Genomic DNA, 13,849 nt, shown 5'->3' on the forward strand with positions numbered 1-13,849 from the left:
TGTTAAATTAGACGACTCTATTAATATTTGAGTAAAATTTGGGGTGGAAAGGTCCCTCCAAAATAGTGTACTTACCTTTACGTAGCTGAAACAGAACTAAACAGTTAGTACTGAGCAATGCTAAAAACAAAATGAGTTTCTAACATATAGCAACTAGAATTTTTTTTTTTGTAATTTATTATTATTATTTGTTTTGACAAATCAATTAACTACTACTAAATGCTTCTAGTTGCTAATGTTACTACTATGTATGTACTTGAGGACTATGTTATTTGTATTGCTGAAAAAAAACTAAAATTAATTAAAATGCCTCTAACCATTCTCTGTATACACACAAAATCACTAGTGTTAGACGTTTCCCTTTTATTCTATTACCACATTAATCCCTTTATTTGTCTTCTATTCACTAGTTACTCTTGTTGTGCTTTGCTCTTCAGTTTACAGTAATCCTCATAACTCACAAGCTTTCATATATAAAAAAAAAGGTTTTTCATCCCGCAAAAGCACATTTCATCCTGGTCACGATTAGCAACCAGTGTTCCACAGGCTTTTCCGTCATATTATGCTCTTGCCTATCAATATACTCGTGAATCCTCGCTATAGCAAGGCAGCACAATATCATGTGAATTCCAGAAAAGCCTGGGTTTCGAATGATCTATCTAGTGGTTCAAATTAGGACAAAATCCTGCGCCCTCAAGTCTCACTCAACATGTCACAGTGAGCGTACTCGCAGCGACAGAATTGCGTTGTGTTTTTCATCCCGAAACAACTCTTAGCTAAGGGCTGGTTCGAAATGCCGCCATAAATGATTCTTAAAAATAATTATTGTTCAGTGAATTGTATGTAATTTAGAAAGAATGATCAGAACGCAAAATAATAACAAACAAAATAAGTTTATTTAACATATATGTATACAAATGAGTACAATATAACTGGTAAATAAGTTAGATTAATTGGTATTTAATTGTTAGACAAATTAATTGAATGCAAGCATTATCTTGCTGTTAGCTATATTACAATGTTGTAATATTCTTCATATGGTTTTTCCACTAATTCCTTAGCAAGTACAAAATAATTAGTGTTTGTCAGAGCATACCACTGTTCAAAATATGAAACAGGTAATTATATTATCTTAATAGTGTAATTAGTAATTGACAATTAAATTAATAAGTCGCATTATCATTAAAGTTGAATACTAAGAAAATAATACAGTTGTCGGGGTATATTTATGTGAGGAAAGGTGTCTTATAAATGCATTAAAACGTATGCAGGTAATAGGTTGGCTTTTGGGTGATTTAATACAGTTTGTTATTAAACAATAAGGGTTGTCTTACCCGAAAATATTCTGCAACGCCTCGGGGGGGGGGGAGAATCTGTTCCAGACATCAATATAGTTCTTTTCTCATCTTTTCCCTCGTAATTATTAATTTACATCTTCTTTACACAACGACAAAAATCGGCCAAAGACTTTCACTGCTCTTCTTGTCATGTTTTACTCATGAACTTAACTGTGTGTGTCCGTCTCCCCTTTTCCAATATATACCTCCGCATCCCCTCAACTGTGCTCCCTAAGAATTGTCTTATTCTCACGAGTCAACTAAGTGGGGGGGAAGAATTAAATGGATACTGTACCATGCACGGAGTCGTAGTGACAATTAATATCTTTATAAAGGTCTTGTTATGCAAGACCTGCTGTGTCTTGTTCTGGTAATTTCTACTCATATAACAATTCACCGTTCTTCGGACCTTTGCGTTCGATCAACGCTCTTGTCCGCTCAGGAGAACGGGTGACATCACTGTGGTGTCCCCTTACGGCGACCGCATCCCTGGGGTGATTTGAAAGCGAAAGTAAAAGCTTAGCTGAAGTGATGCTATCGTTATATAATTTAGTTGTATAGGCCGTGAAAAATATATCAGGCATTATTAGGCCAAATACCTCTTGAAAATAAGTGAAAGGGCTGAAAATGAAAATATTTTTCACAATTGCCAACAGCAAATTCAAAATGGGAAGCATTCAAAGAACTTATCGTGGAAGCTACTAGGCTTTACATACCAACTAAGAAATATTGTTCAAGGTTTAGGCCTAAATGGTTGTCAGATGAACTAATGAGGCATATGGCAGAGAAGAAAAATGCATGGGATACATACAAATTAACACGTGACACGGACGCCTATGATAGATACAAGTTGATCTGTAACCAAGTTACAAAGGAGGTTAGGCAGGCGAAGGCAGATTACGAGAGATCCTTGGCAAGGGATGTGAAGAAAAACAGCAAAGAGTTCTTTACTTATGTAAACTCTAGAAGGAAGGGGATGAATCAGATTGGTCCACTTGAGATCGATGGGTCAACTGTTGATGACCCTGCTCGGGTAGCTAACAAACTAAATGAATATTTTGCATCGACATTCACACATGAGGAGTTATTCAGCGAGGGGAATGCCAGAGGTGTATTCAACTCTAGCAGTAAGCTAGAGAATCTTGTAATAACTGAGAGCAAAGTGCAGGAGAAATTGTTGAAGATAAACACAAGAAAGGCACCTGGGGTGGATGGGATCTATCCAGTTATATTAAAGGAGGCAGCAAAGGAGGTAAGCAAACCCTTAGCCATAATTATGAGAGCTTCCTTGGACTCAGGGGAGGTACCCATTGACTGGAGATGTGCAAATGTGACCCCAATTCACAAAGGGGGATCAAAGGCTGACACAAGTAATTATAGACCTGTGAGTTTAACTTCTGTTCCCGGAAAATTAATGGAGGCACTGGTGAAAGAAGCACTGCAGGATCATCTAGACAAGACTTCAGTTATAGCTAGGACACAGCATGGTTTTGTTAAGGGGAAGTCTTGCCTGACCAATTTGATTGGATACTATGATGCAGTCACAAAAGAACTGGATGCAGGGAATAACTTTGATATTATATACTTGGATCTTAGAAAGGCTTTTGATACTGTTGCACATGGAAGACTGCTGCACAAATTGGAGCAGTGTGGCATTGGAAGCAAGTTGCTGCTATGGATAAAGGGGTGGTTGAGGGGGAGAAGACAGAGAGTGGTAATCAATGGACACTGCTCATCGTGGACTAATGTTATTAGTGGAGTCCCTCAGGGTTCAGTATTGGGGCCTTTATTGTTTTCTGTATTTATAAATGATATTGATGATGGTATATCAGGCTTAATGTCCAAGTTTGCAGACGATACGAAGGTTGGCAGGGTTGTCAAGGACACTACTGTCACTATGCTGCTGCAACAGGATTTGGAAAGGTTGAGCAGATGGGCTTCGAGGTGGCAAATGAAGTTTAACATTGACAAATGTAAAGTACTACATATGGGAAACAGCAACCCCAGAGCAACGTATCAACTCTGTGGTACTACACTGACAGTGGTAGAGAATGAAAGGGACCTGGGGGTGGTGGTGCAGGCAGATATGAAGTTCTCTGAGCAGTGCAGACGGGCTGCAAGAGTAGCTCATGGTGTATTGTCAATGATATATAGGAATTTTTCTAGCAGGGATAAGGAGGTGATTATTCCCTTGTATAAGGCAATGGTCAGGCCACACCTAGAGTACTGTATACAGGCCTGGAGGCCTCATTTCAGGAAGGATGTAGAGCTGCTGGAACGAGTACAGAGAAGGGCAACTAGATTGGTGAATGGGACAAAGGGGTTCTCTTACGAAGAAAGGCTTAAGTTTTGCAAATTACAGTGTCTGGAAACTAGGCACCAGCGGGGTGATCTGATAGAGGTGTACAAAGCCTTGAATGGTTTGAGCATGCTCAATGCTGATGGGATTCTTCCTCTAGCTCAGAAAAATCACCTGAGAGGTCATAAATTCAAATTGAGGAAAGACAGATGTAGGATAGATGTGCGGAAATTTGCCTTTAGCCAGCGGGTGGTTGGTGGGTGGAACAGACTTCCATCCCTTGTCGTGGAAGTTGATAGCCTAAATAAGTTTAAGGCTCAGCTGGACAGGTATTTCGAACGAACAGAGGGGTGAAGTGGAAGTGGTTATTTTTATTTATTTATGTTACTTTTTTTTTTTTTTTTTTTTGGCTGATGCTGCATAAGCTTGCTTTCTTGCATCAAATGCCTCTACTAATGCTAATGCTAATGCTAAATACAGAAATCAAAACTAAGCCCAACACCGAACCCTGGGGACTCCACTAATAACATTAGTTCAAGAAGTCCATTGATTACCACTCTCTGTCTTCTCCCACCCAACCATCATTTTATCCATTGTATCAACTTGCCCTTAATGCCATATCGAAATGCAGATGAAAACAATTAACTGAGATAACCACAAGTAACTGAGAGAAGGTAGTGCATATTCAGCATAGGCCTATACACATAGTACTGGCACTTCTCAAAGACATAACAGCTACTATGCCTTTGTTAGTCCGATAAATTCGTTTATTTCTTAAAGCTGGATTAAAAATCAGGACAAAATGTCATCAATTTTACATTAGCTATATTATTCCTTCAATTCAATTCTGGAACAAAATGGTCTCCATTTAAAGAATATAGAAATAAAGATGTTCTGTATTTCTGGAGACAGAACTGAATAATAATTATTAAAATATAAATTAAATTAGTAATTTATTAATGATTAAACAAATTATATTGTAGTTATACAGTAGACTCGATTTTTCGGGATAGATGGTAAAAAAAAAAAAAAATTCCCAAATAATCGATTTTCCGGTTAATCCAAAAATACAGAAGTCCCCGACATACGTAAGAGATACGTTCCAGGACGTCTTACGTAAGTCGAGTTTTGCGTAACTCGGGAATGACTAATAACATATTGCTACTATATTATTATTAACAATCTGAATTCGGCGCGATGCTTGTTAATGTTTGACCATTTTCATACATCCTAATTATTTTAATTTTCTGATCCAAATCGATCGCTTTCCTTTTGTTGGTAGATTTACTAGTAGCTCGGCGCCAGGTGGGCAGGAGCAGCAGTGCATAGCACACTCTTCTTGATTAGACCGGAGTTGAAGCCCGTGACCACCAAATACGGAGGATGGGGAAAGGTCAGGGAATGACCACCACATTTCCCGGAGCAATATGGTCTTAGTTGCTGATGCTCCTAAAAACGAAATAACAAACAAACTAGTAGTAGTGGCATGTGATGCAAGTGTATGAGCTTATGCAGCATCAGCCAAAAAAAAATCACACCATTCCCTCCAAATGTAGTAGCGTTGTCACTTATTCTCTTAATTAATCGGCACCATTTTAACGGTCAAAATGAAATTTTCTGTAATGAACTCAGGGTTAAGGCGAAAACTCACTATTATCACCACACGCGAGCTCACATTTTACTAAAGCACATTTCTGGAGGTCACTACCATAAAACAATAAAAACAATTTGCACTTTCCGGTTTATTGGTTTTTCTGTTAGTGAATCTAATTATAAATGGGTAGTAAACTCGATCTTATTTCATTTGCGATAATGCCAAGAGCTGGAATTCTGTGGGTTTATACGTTATTATGGTGAAATGTGTGTCCTCTTCACTGAAATCTTCAGTCATATAAAAAAAACATAAATAAATTTTAAGAATCTTCTCTTCTTTCCTATTTTTTGCTTGTTGCTCCATATCACACTTGTGCAATTTGTGCGTGCTCATTACTTAGATGATTTATAGAGTTTCTTAATGTACCGTAATGTAATCGACTTAATAATGAAAATAGCAATAACAGCTTAATTTACCGTACTCGCCTCAATTGATCTGCTTAGTTACATGGTATTGAAGTGGAAATGAAGTTTAAAATAAATAAATAATTTTAACTTAACTTATTTTAAACTTCATTTCCTCTTCAATACCATGTAACTAAGCAGATCAATTGAGGCGAGTACCGTCAATTAAGCACTTATTACTATTTTCATTATTAAGTGATTGCTTATTATTATTTTTTGTTTGTTTTAAATTTTACAATCCTAAAAAAAAAAAAAAAAAAAAAAATTGGTGAAAAGAAATTTACTTAAGTCCGAAGTTGCGTAAGTCGGGGACTTACTGTATCGAAAACTGTTCAGCAACTTACATAAAAAGTGATAGATAAAAAACTTACCACACACTATTACATATCCAATATGATGCTTCCCTTTATGTTTTACGATGTCCATTTTAAACCGAATATTTTCCCTTTATTTTTTACAATGTCGCGCATGGTTTGGTCACTAACATTATAATGGTTCATTAAAGATTTAACGGATACACCGTTTTCAAACTTTTGAATAATTTCAAATACTTGTTTAACTGAAAGCGCAACTCTTTTGCGTTTTCTAGACAAAAAAACTATTTCTATAAAAAAAATTTCGACATCCCTGACATATAACCCCAGGGGCTTATATCTGGTGAGTATGGGCTTGGCATACCCAGGGTCCTGAGCGAGCTGGATATCATCATTCTTCTCTTTCTTGGTGATTCCCCTTCTACTTCTGACTCTCTCTCTCTCACACACTGGGTAATTCGATTTTTTTATTATTTTTTTTTTGGCTGGTCCACATAAGTCTCAGGCTTCCTTGCACCATATAGCTAATAATAATAATAAATAATGAAACAAAATTTGTCTTTTTGGGGTGCAACGGAACATGAGAATCGATGCGACGCATTAAAACAAACTCAACATTTCTTTCCTCTTTTTTTTTTTTTTTTTGAGCGGGGTGTGTGAAGACAGCGGGGGTTCCAAGATAATAGGTACATTATCTCCCAATGACGACTTATAACGCCACTCCTCATCACTTATTTACGACTTGCAAAACATCTGTTTATACTAGGGCTTATAATACTGAGATTGCAGTCATTTTTTTCCAGTATTCAAATCTCGGTTTCCAGTGCATTTGTGCTGTTGTGTTGGATTGTTATACAACAGCACAAATGGACTGGAAACCTGAAAACATGAAACTGCAAGACATAAAATCTTACAAATATATTTCTCTTAGTAAAACATATTTACTGTGTGGAAGTAAAGCACTTAAAGAATAACGAAAACATCATTACGGAAATATTTCCATTAGTGGGAGTAGGCCTGGTAGGGCAATTAAGGAATATGGTGAACAGTGGTATGTCAGGTGCAGATGGGTTAAAATTAAAAGCTTCTAAACAAATTAATCCCTCTATTACACCGCTACTTGAGGATGCAACACTTAGTGCATTTTGGGAAAGGGTGTCAGTATGGAACAGTTCAAAGGTATTGTGAACAGGTGATCTTGAGGTAAAAGATGAAAGCGTTTTGTTCTGTGGGAAAAATATTCTGTTTTTCCCACCAAAGGAAGAAGAGTGAGTTTAATTAAAGAATAAACTGTGATTGGGTCAGGTTTAAATTAGATAGAGGGAGATATGTAAATGTGTAAATACAAACCCCAGAGGGGTTTGCACATAAGCTTGCATATACAAAAGTAGTACAAGGGGCGATTGTAACTTGCAATCAATTCAATAAATAAATAAATGAGAAGGAAATAAATAAGGTGCTCGCACCAAAAGAGGGAGTTTGTGGTTGTTGTTGTTGTTCAGAGAAGTTGTAGACTTCCAGTGGTAGTTCTGGAAGTGTCCAGCACCTCCGGGCATGTTCCTGTGCTAGAATTTAATCTGGAAGTTGAATAACAGGCCAGTCAGATAGTGCTTCTACTACTGCTGCTGCGGTAATTTCCTTCAGTATTAACAGAGAACCGTTCTTGAAATCCCGAAATAAGACAGTACTGGAAGAGCTATACAGCAAAGATGCAGAGTTCAACTAAGAAGAGAGAGAGAGAGACATTAGAATTAGCAAGGGCACATGATGCAAGAAAGCAAGCTTATATAGCATCAGCCAAAAAAAAACCAAAAAAAAAAAAACACCCTTACTTCACCCATTACCTTGCTCCAAATGTTTCTCAAGTTCTGCCTTGAATCTGTTTAAGCTATCAACTTACACCACAAAAGATGGAAGTCTGTTCCACCAATCAACTACCCGCTGGCTAAAGGCAAACTTCCGCACAACTATCCTACAACAGTTTTTCCCCAATTTGAATTTATGCCCTCTCAGGTGATTATTCTGAGCAAAATGAAGAATCCCATCAGCACTGAGCATGCTCAAACCATTCAAGGCTTTATACACCGCAATCAGATCACCTCACAGGTGTCTAGTCTCCAGACACTAATCTGCAAAACTTAAGCATTTCTTCATAAGAGCAACCCTTCGTTCCATTCACTAATCTTGTTGCCATTCTCTGTACTCATTCCAACAGCTCTACATCCTTCTTAAAATGAGGCCTCCAGACCTGTATACAGTACTTAAGGTGTGGCCTGACTATTGCCTTATACAAGGAGAAAACCACCTCCTTATCCCTACTAAAAAAATTTCTGTATATCATTGACATGACACCATGAGCTACTCTTGCAGACCGTCTGCACTGCTCAGAAAACTTCATATCTGCCTGCACAATTACCCCAAGGTCCTTTTCATTCTCTACCACTGTCAGTGTGGTACCACAGAGTTGATATGTTACTCTGGGATTACTGCTTCCCATATGTAATACTTTACATTTGTAAATGTTAAACTTCATTTGCACTTCTCAGCCCATCTGCTCAACTTTTCTAGATCATGTTGCAGCAGTGTACTGTCATTAGTGTCATTAACAACCCTGCCAACCTTTGTATTGTCTGCAAACTTGGACATTAAGCCTGATATACCATCATCAATATCATTTATAAATACAGAAAACAACGACCCAACACTGAACCCTGAGGGACTCCACTAATAACATTAGCCCACGAAGAGCAGTGTCCATTGATTACCACTCTCTGTCTTCTCCCACTCAACCTTCCCTTTATCCATAGCAGCAATTTGCCTCCAATGCCACACTTCTCCAATTTGTGCAGCAGTCTTCCATGTGCAACAGTATCAAAGGCCTTTCTAAGATCCAAATATATGATATCAAAGTTATTCTTTGCATCCAGTTCCTTTGTGACTACATCATAGTATCCAATCAAATTAGTCAGACAAGACTTCCCCTTAACAAACCCATGCTGTGTCCTTGCTATAATGAAGTCTTGGCTAGATGATCCTGCAGTGCTTCTTTAATCAGTGCCTCCATTAATTGCCCTGGAACAGAAATTAAATTAACAGATCTTTGATCCTCCTTTGTGAATTGGGGTCACATTTGCACATCTCCAGTCAATGGGTACATCCCCTGAGTCCAAGGAAGCTCTCATAATTATGGCTAAGGGTTTGCTTACTTCCTTTGCTGCCTCCTTTAATATAACTGGATAGGTCCCATCCACCCTGGGGGCCTTTTTTATGTTTATCTTCAACAATTTCTCCTCCACTTTCCTCTCAGTTATTACAAAATCATCTAGCTCACTGCCAGAGTTTAATTCACCTCTGGCATTCCCCTCTCTGAATAACTCATGTTTGAATGTGGATGAAAAATACTCATTTAGTTTGTTAGCTACCTGAGCAGGATCATCAACAGTTGAACCATCAATATCAAGTGGACCTATCTGTTTCATCATCTTCTTTCTAGAGTTTACACAAGTAAAGAACTCTTTGCTGCTTTTCTTTGCATCCTTTGCCAAAGATTTCTCATAATCTGCATTTGCCTGTCTAATCTCCTTTGTGACTTGGTTACAGACCAGCTTATATCTATCGTAGGCTTCCATGTCACCAATTAATTTATATGTATCCCCTGCATTTTTCTTCTCTGCCATATGTCTCATTAGTTCATCTGACATCCATTTAGGCCTAAACATTGAACAATATTTCTTAGTTGGTATGTAAAGTCTAGTAGCTTTCAAGATGAATTCTTTGATTGCCTCCTATTTTGAATTTGCTATTGGTAACATTATCAGTTGATAGAATTTAAATACTGTCTCAGACCACTGTAGTCACCTTTAAGAAAGCAAAAACCCTTCCTTTTACCCCTGATGGTAGTTACCTCTTTGAGTAAATCCCACTTCAGCACACTGTGATCACTGCCACCTAGCGGTTCCTTTTTCTGCAGATTCTTAATGCATGAAGAATCACTACTGATAATCAGATCAAGAGTATTACTCCCTCTAGTTGCCTCCCAAACATGCTGATGTAGAAAACAATCATCCAATAAATCTACAAAAGCCTTGCTAGTGTGCAAGTCACCAACCCACAAATTCGAGTCAATATCTGTGAAATTAAAATCCCCCATTATAAGACTGTCTGATTTACTGGCCCATTCTATTTCCCTGTACAGTTTCTTATTATACTCATCAGAGTCATTAGGCCTATAACACACTCCTACTCTCAATTTTGATCTCCTAGTTCTTAGGTCACACCAAACTGATTTGACACTGCACTGTTCAGCAATGTTGACTGGCTGCACCTCCTTGGATTTTGTGTTTCTTAACTAATAGCACAACCCCATCTCCCTTCTTGTACACATTGTACTCCCCAAATTACAGTTCTTCATTCCTTATATTTGTGTGACACCACATTTGTGTGATTTACATTTGTGTGAATGTAAATGCAAAATACTCATTCAGTTTATCACCTATAGCACTGTTCAGCAATGTTGACTGGCTGCACCTCCTTGGATTTTGTGTTTCTTAACTAATAGCACAACCCCATCTCCCTTCTTGTACACATTGTACTCCCCAAATTACAGTTCTTCATTCCTTATATTTGTGTGACACCACATTTGTGTGATTTACATTTGTGTGAATGTAAATGCAAAATACTCATTCAGTTTATCACCTACTTGAGCAAGATTATCAATAGTCAAATGATCTATGCTAAGTGGAGCAATCTAATTCATCTCCTTCCTTTTATAGTTTACATAAGTAAAGAACTCTTTGCTGTTTATGTTTGCATCCTTTGCCAAAGATTTCTCGTAATCTGCCTTTGTCTGTCTGCCTTACCTCCTTTTTGATTTGATTACAGACTAGCTTATATCTGCTATAGGCTTCTGTGTCACCTGATTAATTTATGCATCCCATGCATTTTTCTTCTCTGCCATGAGCCTCATTAATTCATCTGACATCCATTTAGCCCTGAACCTTGAACAGTATATCTTAGTTGGTATGAAAAGCCTAGTAGCCTCCAAGATTAAGTCCTTGAAGGCTTCCAATTTGAATTCACCATTGGTAACATCAGTTGATTCCACTGTATAGAATTTAAAAACTGTCTGAGACCACTGTAGTCACCTTTACGAAAGCAAAAACCCTCTCTCTCTTTACCCTTGATGGTAGTTACATATTTAATTAAATTCCACATAAGTACACTGTGACCTAGTGGTTCCTTTATCTGCAAATTCTTTATGCATGAATAATCCTGCTAATAATCAGATTAATAGTATTATTCTCTCTGGTTGCCCCTCAAACATGGTAGTTATATATTTGAGTTAATCCCACATCAGTACACTGTGATCACTGCCACCTAGTGGGTCCTTTATCTGCAGATTCCTCACGAATGAATAATCAAATCAACAGTATTACTCCCTCTGGTTTCCTCTCGAACATACTGCTGTAGAAAACAATCATCCAATAAATCCACAAAAGTCTTGCTAGTGTGCAAGTGACCAATTTACACTCTATATCTGGGAAGCTAAAATCCCCTCATTATTAAACAATCTGATTTACTGGCCCACTGTCTCTTTGTACAGTTGTTCATTGTACTCATCGGGCCTATAAACACTCCTACTCTCAGTTTTGCTTTCCCAATGCTTTCGTCAGCCCAAACTGACTCAACACTGCGCTGTCCACCTATGTCAACTGGACCCCCCCTCCTCTCTTTCTATCCTGTCTGTACACACTGTACTCACCAAATACCAATTCTGCATTACTTATATCTATGTGACACCATGTCTCTGATATCCCAACAATATCTGCCTTTGATGTCTTGACCTACACCTCAAATTTATTTACTATACTCTTAGCATTGGTGTACATGCAAGTATACATGCACCTATTCTTACTCTTAGTTACTCCAACACAGCCCATGTTGGAACACAACACTTGTTCCTTGATGACTCTCAGCAGTCCTTGAAATCCCCAGCACCTCACTTTCCAGGACTGCTCATTCCAATAGAACAGTGCAAGAATCACTTTCACCTCTGCCTCCAGCTACTAATTAATCTATTAGTCTGTGAATCCCCCCCAAGCTAGCAGTTTTCCGACCCACCTAACACTGTCTCCATAGCATCCTTGCAACCTTTCTGTTTAAATATATCCCATCCCCGTAGAAACATTCTCTCCTGTTGACAAACACAGATCACGTTGAGAAAAATGCTACCCCATGAGCCTTGATTGACAAGGCTCTCATCATATACTCCCTCTTATCGTGTCAAATTTAACCCTAACTTGCAACTTTTTTTTTGACACTGACCTGTACTTGTTAAGTTAGGGGCCACTGCTTTAGTCCCTCTCTTTATAAAATCCTGGGATTGCCCTTGGAAGTGGACATATGCATAAGTACCACCTTTGAAGCAAAAGTAATCATAGAGTGAATAATTAGGTTTTACCAAAGACTAGTCATAATTAAGGCAAACCAACAATAATTTGTATTCGAACAGAAAAAAGTAAGTGGAGCTTGGTAGGTTAAGTGGAAATGGATGTTATTCAAATTGGAACTGAGACCACATGTTTTAACGAGGAAGTTTTATTTTCAGAGTTTTTAAAACAGTAATTTTGAATTTCTGTTTTAAACTGACATATTTTATTCTTCCAGGCTCAAAATAAAAATCAGTTTTTGTTTTGGTTAATATCTTTTCAAAAAAATGCTTTATTCTGCAGCATTATCATTATTAGCAGGGTCTCTTATATCTCAGCAAAATTTTACTTCAGAAACAGTGTAACCATTTTGTGCAGTAATGATATATGACACACTAACAACTATGGTTATGTTGATGTACACTGTGCACTCTCAGCTCTGGAGAAGCATTTCATTATGAGTTTTGCAAGTCTTTTTGTGATCCATTCCTTCCTACGTAAAGTATTTTTACATTCTGGATCTGATTTTTGAAGTTTCAAAGTTAGGACTGCTTCTAGTTATAAAATTTCTATAATTTTTTTGTATATGTTTTTATATATTGCAATATAGTATGGCAGGTTATGAAGTTGAGAAATAATCTCTCTAAAATGCTGAGAATGTATTGTATTTTTCTTACAATTTTATCCTTTCTTTCGTATTGAGTAATTTATTTTGGCTTATGTCATCTTACGAAAGAGTAACATTTAACACTCAAGCAACCATACACTGCACACTTCAGCTTTGTAAACTTGCCAAATACATTGAAAATTATCTTAAATAAAGTGTAAATGCTCAAGGCATAGTATATTATGAGTTTGAAATACACCATAAAATAGTGTAAATACACCATAGTGAACTCATAATGAAAAACTGATTTGACTGTATCTTATATTGTGACTTCCTACAACGAGTTACCATGTTGCACTACTTTGAATAAGTAACGCTTCACTAATAGAGAATACTATTGTTACTTATTCTCAGTGGGCACCACCACCCAGATGGCACAGTTTCAAGGCTTGTTGGTCTATTGTCGGTGAGTGGGCAGATATCCGGTATTGCAATCACGCCAACCCAGTTGTGAAGTTATTTCCAGAACATGAGATGCCAAAAGGTGTGCAAAATAATACTTAAATAAAGTGTAAATGCTCAAGGAATAATATTTTACAAGATTGAAATACACTATAAAATATCAGTGTAAATACACCATAGTGAACTTGTAATGAAAAACTACAGTAGAGGCATCAATTTAATTGCGACTAATCAACTCATATTGTGACTACCCAGTCACGAGTTACCATGTATTGCACTACTTTGAATAAGTAATGCTTCACTAATCGAGAAGATTATTGTTACTTATTCTCAATGGGCACCAC

Source organism: Mastigoproctus giganteus, chromosome 11, assembly GCF_048544385.1.
Source record: "Mastigoproctus giganteus isolate SK-2022 chromosome 11, ASM4854438v1, whole genome shotgun sequence".
In the NCBI taxonomy this organism is placed as follows: Eukaryota; Metazoa; Arthropoda; class Arachnida; order Uropygi; family Thelyphonidae; genus Mastigoproctus; species Mastigoproctus giganteus.